Source organism: Schistocerca piceifrons, chromosome 2 (assembly GCF_021461385.2).
Source record: "Schistocerca piceifrons isolate TAMUIC-IGC-003096 chromosome 2, iqSchPice1.1, whole genome shotgun sequence".
In the NCBI taxonomy this organism is placed as follows: Eukaryota; Metazoa; Arthropoda; class Insecta; order Orthoptera; family Acrididae; genus Schistocerca; species Schistocerca piceifrons.
The window spans coordinates 171,100,779-171,112,349 of record NC_060139.1 but is presented as its reverse complement, the minus strand read 5'-3'; the positions used below and the strand labels follow the sequence as shown (position 1 = coordinate 171,112,349).

The 11,571-nt window shown below is 41.0% G+C and overlaps 1 pseudogene; it reads right to left on the bottom strand.

Annotated features, from left to right (window-relative positions):
• Positions 1 to 521: 521 nt before the first annotated feature.
• Positions 522 to 638, bottom strand: LOC124778423 (annotated as a pseudogene).
• Between the last annotated feature and the right edge of the window lie 10,933 nt (positions 639 to 11,571).

Here is an 11,571-nt window from a genome sequence, read left to right as displayed (position 1 = left end):
CAACAGTCGGTCATGTCACCCTTTCTGCGCCACATTACAATAACGAGTTCGGCGCTCAAATTCCGTTTGGAGTCACGACTTGCCTTACATCTCTGCACAATTCAGTAAAGGAGAATGTGGGAAGTTAATAATAGCACAGCAGTTCTTACCAGATACCTCTAGCTCCAGCGCCACAGCGATTACAGAGGATCAGTCGTAGACGTTTTCAATGCTGATGCCCCTGAACGCCTTAAATTAGTTTAGTAATTCGTTTATTTTGACAGTAAAATGGATGCCATGTTTATTACTACATATGCGGGTTGTTCAGTAATTAAAAAAAGCACTCCGTCTTCGGGCCACAAGTGGCCCATCGGGACCATCCGACCGCCGTATCATCCTCAGTTGAGGATGCGGATAGGAGGGGCGTGTGGTCAGCACACCGCTCTCCTGGTCGTTATGATGGTTTTCTTTGACCGGAGCCGCTACTATTGGGTCGAGTAGCTCCTCAATTGACATCGCGAGGCTGAGTGCACCCCGAAAAATGGCAACAGCGCAGGTCGGCTGGATGGTCACCCATCCAAGTGCCGGCCACGCCCGACAGCGCTTAACTTCGGTGATCTCACGGGAACCGGTGTATCCACTGGGGCAAGGCCGTTGCCAGTTCAGTAACTAATAAAACACATTTATTTTCTCGTCCATTTTCTGCTGAAAAATGAGGAATCTGTTGTGGAACAATGTGACGATTTCCCACTTCAGTCCCTAGAGCTTCTTGAATTTCCGATACGCGGCAGCACTATATGCAGCCTTCAAAATGGCGTCCGTAACAGAGGTGCATTCCACGCAGAGAGCTCTCATTGAATTTCTTTGGCGGAAAAACAGAGCATCGCAAGACATTAATTTTTTTTTTTTTTGTGGGTCATGAGTCATCTGACTGGTTTCAGGGGGCCCGCCACGAATTCCTCTCCTGTGCTAACCTCTTCATCTCAGAGTAGCACTTGCTGCCTACTTCCTCAATTATTTGCTTGATGTATTCCAATCTCCGTCTTCCTCTACAGTTCCCTCTAGTACCATGGAAATCATTCTATCGTCTCTTAACAGATGTCCTATCATGCTGTCCCTTCTCCTTATCAGTATTCTCCACATATTCCTTTCCGCTCCGATTCTGCGCAAAACCTCCTCATTCCTTACCCTATCCGTCCACCTAATTTTCAACATTCGTCTGCAGCACCACATCTCAAGCGCTACGATTCTCTTCTGTTCCGGTTTTCCCACAGCCCATGTTTCACTGCCATACCATGCTGTACTCCAGAGGTGCATTCTCAGAAATTTCTTCCTCAAATTAAGGCCAATGTTTGATAGTGGTAGACTTCTCTTGGCCAGAGATGCCCTTTTCCCCATTGCTAGTCTGCTTTTGATGTCCTCCTTGCTTCGTCCATAACTGTTATTTTACTGACTAGGTAGCTGAATTCCTTAACTTCACCTACTTCATGGTCATCAGCCCTGATGTTAAGTTTCTCGCTGATCTCATTTCTCCTACTTCTCATTACTTTCGTCTTTCTTCGATTTACTCTCAATCCATATTCTGTACTCATTATATTCTTCGTTCCATTCAGCAGATCATGTGATTCGTGTTCACTTTCACTCAGGATAGGGATGTCATCAGCGAATCGTATCATTGATACCCTTTCACCATAAATTTTTAATCCCACATCTGAAACTTTTTCTTATTTCCATCATTGCTTCTTCGATGTACAAATTGAACTGTAGGTGGAAAAGACTACGTCCCTGTCTTACACCCTTTTTTATTCCGAGCACTTTATTCTTGGTCGTCCACTGATATTATTCCCTCTTGGATCTTGTACATACTGTATATGACCCGTCTCTCCCTATAGCTTACCCTCACTTTTCTTTAGAATTTTGAACATCTTGCACTATTTTACATTGTCGATCGCTTTATCCAGGTCGACAAATCCTATGAAGTGTCTTGATATTTCTTTAGTCTTACCTCCATAATCAACCGCAAGGTCAGAATTGTCTCTCTAGTGCTTTTATCTTTTGTAAAGCCAAATTGATCGTCATCTAGCACATCCTCTGTTTTCTTTTCCGTTCTTCTGTATATTATTCCTGTCAGCAACTTGGATGGATCAGCTGTTAAGCTGGTTGTGCAATATTTCTCGAACTTGTCAGCTCTGGCAGTCTTTGGAATTGTGTGGATGATATTTTTCTGAAAGTCAGATGTTATGTTGCCAGACTCATACATTCTACACACAAATGTGAATAGTCGTTTTGTTGCTACTTCCCGTATTTATTTTAGAAATTCTGATGGAATGTTATCTATCTCTTCTGCCTTATTTTATCTTCAGTCCTCCAAAGCTCTTTTAAATTCCGATTCTAATACTGGATACCCTGTCTCTTCTAACTCGACTCCTGTTTGCTCTACTATCACATCATACAGGCTTTCAATGTATTCTTTCGACCTATCCGCTCTCTCCTCTGCATTTAGCAGTGGAATTCCTGTTGCATTCTTAATGTTATCACCCCTGCTTTTAATGTTACTTTCCTGCGTGCTGGGTGTGTCCTTCCGACAACCATTTTTTTCGATCTCTTCACATTTTTCCTGCAGCCATTTCTTCTTAGCTTCCCTGCGCTTCCCATTTATTTTATTCATCAGCGACTAGCATTTCTGTGTTCCTGAGTTTCCTGGAACATTTTGGTATTTCCTCCTTTCATCGATCAAATGAAGTATACCTTCTGTTACCCGTGGTTTCTTCGCAGTTACCTTCTTTATACCTCTGGTAATCTTTCCAACTTCTGTGATGACCCTTTTTAGAAATGTCCATTCCTCTTCAACTCTTCTGCCTACTGAGCTATTCCTTATTGCTGTAACCATAGCCTTAGAGAACGTCAAGCTTATCTCGTCATTCCTTAGTACTTTTGTATCCCACTTCTTTGCGTACTGATTCTTTGTGACTAATGTCTTAAACTTCAGCCTACTCTTCAATACTACTATGGTATATTCATAGAAGCTTGTAAAATGTCTAATGAGACCTGGCAGTGAAGGAAAGCACCGTGAGTCTATGTCATTATCGCAACAAGGTCGTGAAATCCTGTCCATTCTCCCGCGTGCCGGCCGTGAGAACAAATCTGTGACACCTAAAATGTTTGAACGTGCAGACACACTCATTCGAGGTGATCAACGAATCACAATCAAACAGCTCGCTCTGTTATACCTTTTTCGGTAGTGCCCAATGGGGTGCCCAAAGGTATGTGCTCCCTGAGTTTCTCGCTAACTAGCAGAGGACCATAAAGTCCAACGAAGGACCGGCTGTATGGAATTACTTGCACATTACGAAGCTGATCGCGACAATTTTTTGTTGAACATTGTCTCAGTCGATGAAGCGTGGGTTCATAACTTCGAACCGGAAACAAGATGGCAATCCATGGAGTTACGCCACACCACCTCCCTTTCGAAGAAAAAGTACGATGACACACCGTCAGTCGGTAAAGTCATGGCGACGGTCTTCTGGAATTAGAAGGGGTCTCTCCCTCTTGCTGCAACAACTGTGATATCCTCAAGAAATTGAAGAAACGAATTCAGCGTGTTATTCGCCACGAAAATGAAATTACAACGCAAGGCCTCACACAAGTCTCCGCACCCGAGAGGAGCTCACAAAACTTCAACGAAATGCTCTGCCTCATCCACGCTACAGCTTGTATCTCGTACCTGTCGACTTGCCCCAGTGTAGGATGCACTCTGCGGGAAGCAGTTCATGAATAATTGGGACGTGATTTATGCAATAAGAATTTGGCCCCAACGTCGACCATTAGAGTTGTACCACGCGGGCATACAGGCTGTTCCAGTAACAAGTGCAAGGCCGACGCACTGAACGGGGATTGTTGAAAAATAGCGAAAAGATTCGGGAATAATATGGTATATTAAAACACCGATTAAAAACTCACGTGCTTTCAGAAAAAAAAGATGTATGTTGCTTTACTTACTGAACTCCCCTCGTACATCACGACAGGCTTCATTGTTATAGAGCAAGGCCCAAAAGAGCTATGTTTTGTACATGTCATCAACATAAAGTGAAACAACAAACTATGTTAGCTTCAGGTCCCACCTTCTGTGTATTTCGGACAAGTGACGACCACCGCAGTTCTCTCTCTGTCAGACATACACGCGTACACAAGCGGTGAGCTCACCGTCCACAGGAATGTAATTAGTGTCTCGCTAATTCCAGAGACAGTTAATTTCATGCAGAAATGAACGGAATTATGCCGCGGATTTTTACTGCCTGTTTCGGGAACTGTATCTCACACGTTCACAGGCATGTTTATATGACGTTCCATCCACCACCTGTGTGTGTATGTGTGTATGTGTGTGTGTGTGTGTGTGTGTGTGTGTGTGTGTGCGTGCATGTGCGTGCGCGTGATGCCACGGGTCATAGCGCGTAGGCTAGAGAGCAGGGAAAGCGGCGGAGCAGCTGAGCGGATTATGGAACGTACCCAGCAGCCGGCGGCCCCGTTCCGCCGCCATCGGCGCGCCGGCCTGCTGGTTTTGCGTTCAGCCCAGTACGCGCTGCCAGTCCGCTCATCGAATCGGCCCTTAATTTATAGCCGAGAAATGCCGCTCACCGTGCGCATTACCGTGTCATTACGGTCGCGGCGGTAGCGATTACGCTCGCGCTTTGCGTTCCCCGATGTTATCTGTCAGCTCGCCGGTATTTCCGTCCGTGTAGTTTCCATTCCGCGCTCTCGTGACCCGTCCCAATCTGCTCTGACGTATTAGTGGCCGAGAAAGACTGCCGATATAACTCGCGTCATTGGGAAGGCTACAAAGCTCGGGTTGTGAATGAAAGAACTGAGGACAATGTTATGTAGACTGTAATTTTCTTGGTGTCTGTTAAATTAATTTCAACCGTTAAGTTACTCACCAGGTCCAGTCAAGCTTTATTCCCCTTCGTGACTGTCCCTTTTTATTTCGGTGATTACCTTCATTGGGCCAATGAAACTAACTACATTATGTAGCGGCTTTTCTACTGTATCGGTGTTTTTATGCTTAATTCTTGACTGTCCTATGAAAATAAACCGAAAATGATCAAAATTGTAATGCTGAGTTACAGTGTAGAGAAATCAAGTACGCGTAAGACCTCCCAATAAGTATAATAATGAACAGTAAATAATTGCGATGCCGGTAAGCTAGAACGAGCAGATACTGAACGCATTATAGTAGATAAAAATAAATGTCGTGGGACAAGGAGCTCCCGTCGTGTAGGCTGGTCGGCGGGTGCAATTTTCGAATTGACGCCACTCCGGCAACTTGCGTGTCGCTTAGGATGAAATGATGATGATTAGGACAACACAATACCCAGTCCCAGAGGGGAGAAAATCTCCGACCCAGCCCGGAATCGAACCCGGGCCCTTAGGATTGACACTCTGTCGCGCTGAGCTTTTTTTTTTATCTCATTTTGTTCACTTTTGTTCGTTGCGTCTGCTCGGGGCGGACGTCGTAAGACATCCTTTTAAGTTAGTTGATGATCGATTAACTCAGTTTTTTTTATTACAGAGGGCACGTAAACGTCTGACCGAACACGGACCACTCCGCTACCGGGGGCGGACTTTATAGTAGATAACAGATACGAACGCAGAGGTATTCATGGTAATACAAGTGTATGATATCTGAGAAAAATCATATACAGATTACTCCTTTAAGAGCGTTCAAAAATTTAACGTGTCTAAGAGGATGCTCCATTGAACAATTAGAGGTAGGAAACCAGGGGTGAGAGAAGCCAGCTTACGGAGATAATAGGAATAATATCACTTTACTGCGTACTTTTTATTGACATTAGTTAACTGCAAATACCATCATAACACAATGAACGTACCATTTGTAATCTATCTTACAAAACGTGCTGAAACTGATGACCATCAACCTCAATGCAGGTATGACATCAGCGAACAAGTTTCTGACGCATTCTGGCAGACATCCCTGGTATGTTTCGAATCACATCGCAGTCAGTTACAATTCTGGCAACTAGTTCCATCTCCGCATTCACTGGTGTCTCATACAAATGTGATCTTAGATATCCCCGTAGGAAATAATCAACGGGATTCCGATCAGGCAACGAAATGGGACCTCTCCTTCCAATACAGCGACCAGGAAATACTGTACCGGTACTGCTCCTCCGTTTTATACTGTACGTCTCTGAACACCACTGAGTAATGAATGTGTCTGTCGTTGATTCTTAGCAAATTCTGTCGTGTGACAATGTAAATACTATACAACAGAGCCGCCTTATGGATAAGTTAAGGCCGAGCAGTTGTAGGCGCTACAGTCTGGAACCGCGCGACCACTACGGTCGCAGATTCGAGTCCTGCCTCGAGCATGGATGTGTGTGATGTCCTTAGGTTAGTTAGGTTTAAGTAGTTCTAAGTTCTAGGGAACTGATGACCTCAGAAGTTAAGTCCCATTGTGCTCAGAGCCATTTGAACCATTTTGATAAGTTAAGTAAACAAAATCAGTATCATGAGTTCCTGGTAATCAGACTAGTCCTCCTTGTATCCTTGAAGGAAATAAAGAATGTACATGTAAATAAACAGCAAAGTTTCTGTAAACTTATACGCATTTTAGCTGTAAATAAATTTGAGAACAGTAATGCTAGACAAAGCAGCAGACAAGTTTAATCTTCCATATCTCCTTAAGCTGGCTTCTCAGGCCCCAGGTTCCATACCACAAATTGTTCCGTGGATGATTCTCTGTGTCCTGTTACATTTTTGTACTCTCTTACGGAAACACCATGTATTGGTTTCTCAAGTCCACATTCCTTTTTCTGATCACTTGATAGTCACACAGGTATGAATGGGGTATCGTTAGACAGTTTTTTAACCGGCTTCTGAAAGTGTACAGATATCTTGCACTAAAACTTACTATTTATCGAACATTTTAACATAAAAGAGACTTTTGACTGTCATAGGCTTTAGGTCATCACAGATGCCCAGCTGCATATCTATATTTTACGAAGCTTGCTTATTAAATACGAATAAGAGACTCTCTTTTTCTTATCTTATAGCACACACAATTTTATGCGTTTTAAAGTATTTTTTAACGGGGTGATTTGTATAAAGCGTTGTACCAGATAATAATTGTGACCCTCACACTAGTCGACTTTCCTAAACTAACATACATCATTATTTACAGCTATCAATGTGTGGAAGTTTCGCACGTATCCCTTGATTAAAATTAATGCCCAGCCGATTGTCACCGGAAAAACTGTTGTAATTCCACGGATAAACTTAACACCATCTGATCTAAGCACGCTTTTTCATTTGACTAGAAGACAGTTGCCTACTAAAATTGCATTTGCAAACCAATATAAACTAGTGTCAGGGACAAATACTTCAAAGAACAAGATTCTATTTACCAAATCCCGTCTTTAACAACAAATAATAGTATGTAGCCTTTACAAGGGTAACTAAATCAACTAAAACTTTTGCATCTCTTAAAGAAAATGAAAAACCAAACGTACATCAAGATTAAATTTCTTAAATAACGTTTACGCCAAGATTCTATAATACTCTATAAGGAATTTTGTTCAAAATTAAATGCATGTATATGTAAACACAATGATGTATCAAAAATCCCTTGTTATTATTTCACGTCGTTAGGTTCATTTCAAAGATGTATTCTCCTTAACTCCACTGCTACCCTTATTCCAGCGACTACACTTATCCCAAGTACGTTCATTATTTAAAACTACAGAAGTGCGAAAACTCCGGATAGGTCCCCTGATATTTGTTATGGCTAGCTAGAATTAGACGTTTCATAGAAGAGTGGGAAAAGGCAAACACACATTTACAGCACCTGTAGGTTTAAAAAAGGCGTTTGAAAATTCTGACAGTAACGTACTATTCGTAATTATGAAATTTTTTGGACTAAATACTACGTGGGAAATGTTAGCTATCAACTGTATACAAACCACACAATGATTATAATAGTAGAACAAGAAAGAGGAGAGAATTAAGAAGAAAATGAGACACTGCTTCAATCTATCCCCCGGGTTAATATGTGTATAAATAACAATAACAATACTCAACACTGAATAACCATTCGGTTTATATGAAGAACTATAAGAATTAAAATTCACCAATGATGAGGTGTTTCGAAAAGCTGCATTGCCTTATCAAGATGCTTTAATAGGAACTAACGGTCTCACATCTGGGTCTTCAGGTTTATAATGACAGATGAAAAATTACGGAGTTCCAGCTTTCGGGAAGTTATCCATGTCAGGAGCCAAATCACAGTGGTGGGTCGTCAGAATAAAACTGAGTACACACATCATGATTCTCGTAATGGATTGCTGAAGGAGTGTCACTAGGCTCCTTCTATGATTCATCAACTCTGGCATAGAGTTGAAGTTATATGGAGTAAAGACCCTATATCTGTCACTTCTACGAGATGCTCAGTAAATTTAGAGAAATAGTTATTATCAGATGTGGCAGCACAGTGCACTGTGTTTCACACACGGTGTAATTCGAAACCATCTAAAAATGTCTTAACATTCTCTTTCTCTTTTATTTCTTCACGTTTCTCTCTTATTTCACTCTGCTTTCTTCTTAGCTCTCCTCAGTACATGAGGTACTCTCAGTAAGATTATGTTTCTGCTTTCCTACCTATTACTGTAGTTTTATTGACCAGCAGGAAGGCTCCTGAAATGTACTCACACTACCGTCTCAACCGTAAATTTATGACCAAATAGGTTTGAAGGTACTAGTAAATGAACATTTATTCATAAAATACTACTTCAAACTGTCTGTGTGCAACAAATAACTTTATCAATTGGCTCCTTAAATTACTTATCAATTTTTTTTCTTTTCAAAGGGATTAGTAAATCTTTATGACTTTCTTCCCTGTCCTTTGATTATTGAAGCCACCGAAAATAAATAATAGAATAAAATAAAAACTAAATAATGGGATGAAATAAATAACAAAATAAAAGTTTTGCAGAAGTAAGGGTTTACTTATGTACCCAAAACTTCCTTTAAATTCACGCATTCTATCACAAAGATTTCTTTGTTGTATAAATGTTCCAGTGTAATTATCTTTCTAATCTTTGTCGCAGCGTCTTTACTTTCTCCATTCTCCTCCTCAATCGTTTCTCTGAATTTCATTCTCCCTCCCATATTTTACCTTTTTGTTTCTACTCTTATCTTTTGTGTCCTCTCTCAGTTCTTGTATTTCAATTTTTCTCTTTCTGGCATTAAAATATTTTTTTGTTGTTTTCTACTGTTTTGTTTCTTTATTCTCTGCGGTCTTTCTCTCTTTCCCTATCTCGACTTCTTTCTCTCCTTCTCTTATGTACCCATTTTTTCTACCTGTCTCCCCCTCCCAGCTCACTGTCTTTTTCTCGTGTTTCCATTGCCCCTTTATTTTATGTCCTGTATTCTGTTTCTCTATCATCTCCTTTCTTTCATTTTTGTTTCCCTTCCTTTCTTTCCCACATCCTCTTTTTCTCTCTTTTTATCTTTCTCTTTGTATCTTCACCTTTCTCTTCTCTTTCTTTCTTCTTTCTGTATATCTCTTTGCCCTGTACCAGTTTTTTGCCTTTTACCTCCATTATCCCTTTCTCCTATCATGTTTTTTATCCTCCTTCTCCTTCCTCACATTCAGTACCAGAGTGTGATACCCAATTTGGTGATATTTATGCAGTAAATTTTTTCTACAATAGGCTATTTCATTCATATCACGAATTCTAAATAAGTTAACTATCGCCTCAGAGAATACAAAAACTAGTAACATGGCGCCAAAATGAGCTTTCATACACGCTGTACTCTACAGAAACCTTAAAAAGTAGTAGAAGAAGAAAGTGGCACTGATGCATCGAGAGTCAATGAAAGAAATGAGCCTAACTTTGGTTCGTCAAAAGAAGATAAATAAAAGAGAGTTTTGTTTGAATTAACACTGGTCACTCGGCACAAACTCATCATTAAATAAAATAGCTATAACTCACTGAACTCATTATCCACTAGATCGGATGTAGTCAACTTGGTCCCTAAGACCCACTAGTGGGCATTCCAGCTTTCACTGTAGGCTATAGGTGATAGGGGTTTTAAAAATATGTTCATTAGGTTTCCATAAAATTTTGAAGTAATATGTTGGCTAATTAATTATTATTACATGTTTTAGCTTGTTGTAACTGTGGTTATTAAATTTGATAAAACATCGTTATTTCATACTTCATACGTTACCACTACTGCGGAACTGGTGAGCAGTTAGAAAAACTTACTATTAACTAATATAGAAAAGTGGATAGCAGGTAAAGTAGTTTCCTACCCTTGCTCTAGAAGGAAACTCGATAATACTCAGGACACATTTTTTTTTTTAATTTAAAGAGGTTATAGATGTAGAGATTAACTGACGAAAAGGACAACCAAATATTATCCTGTAGGATAAACCAGCATTCGAATGTAGCGCACGCACAGTGCCACCTTCAAGCTTACCAGTCAGTCTAGCAGGCATTAATTTTAATGTTTATAGTTTCAACAGTCATGTGCTACCGTCTTTTGCGTCTTATGGATCAAAGGCTAAATTTTATTACCCTTTCCTTTGCACAACAGAAATAAGCTTGGTGACAGCCTGAAATCACAAACTGTAATTAGGGAACTCATGCATCTAATAACACATTGGCGGAAAGTGGTGTAATTAGTCACTGGAAAAGCTGTCTCAAAAGAAGGCAGGTTGCGTGACCCCACCGAAACAACGAATGATTAACACATACTGACGCCTGAAATAAAGCAAGGTGGTCAGTACAGCTAACAATCTAGACACTGTCATACAATGAGGCACTAGGCAGCCAGGCTCGTTAGTAACAGAAGAACCAGTAAACCAAGAAACCTATTCTTCGTTAACTATCAGCGGTGAAAGTTAACTAAGGCGCCGTCCTTGCTGTGGTATTTGAGTGTTCGGCACCATTCATGCAGCAATTGCTGTAACCACACGTTACAATTCCTCTATGTTCAGCTATTGTCCAAAATAAAACATGTCAACCACAGTTATGGAAGCCAAGCATCGTCTCCTTACTCCAGGCAGTACACTGCATTCGCTGCAGGATCACATATTATTCCCCTCCCCCTCCCCCCTCCTTGTATCATTCGTGCTTGCTGCTATATCAGCAAGCCGAGCCGGACCGGAGCCACCTGGCGGGAACGTCTTCACGGCTTGCCACGCCACTCATCAGAGAGATTCCTGCCAAGCAAACCATCGACAGAAAAGCAAGTCACCATTAAAGCATGGACTCGGCATAGCTACCTTACTACAAGAAGGAATCGGGTTCCTCACTAATCTGTGTGATCACAGCAGTGACGCCAAACTGTGGATAGTTTAGAATTGATATAAGAAGTTCCCATCTGACAGTCCTGCTTTTGGTTTGTTGCTTTATTTCGAACTGCTTGAAGAAAATTGCACATTAATTCCGGCAGAGGATCAAAAGCCAAATTACTCTTCAATCTTCGCCTATATCGGAAGTCTGTTACTTCCCTGACATTATACAGAATATGTTCCTTGTAAACTATTAGCATGAAGTCATTAATAAAACA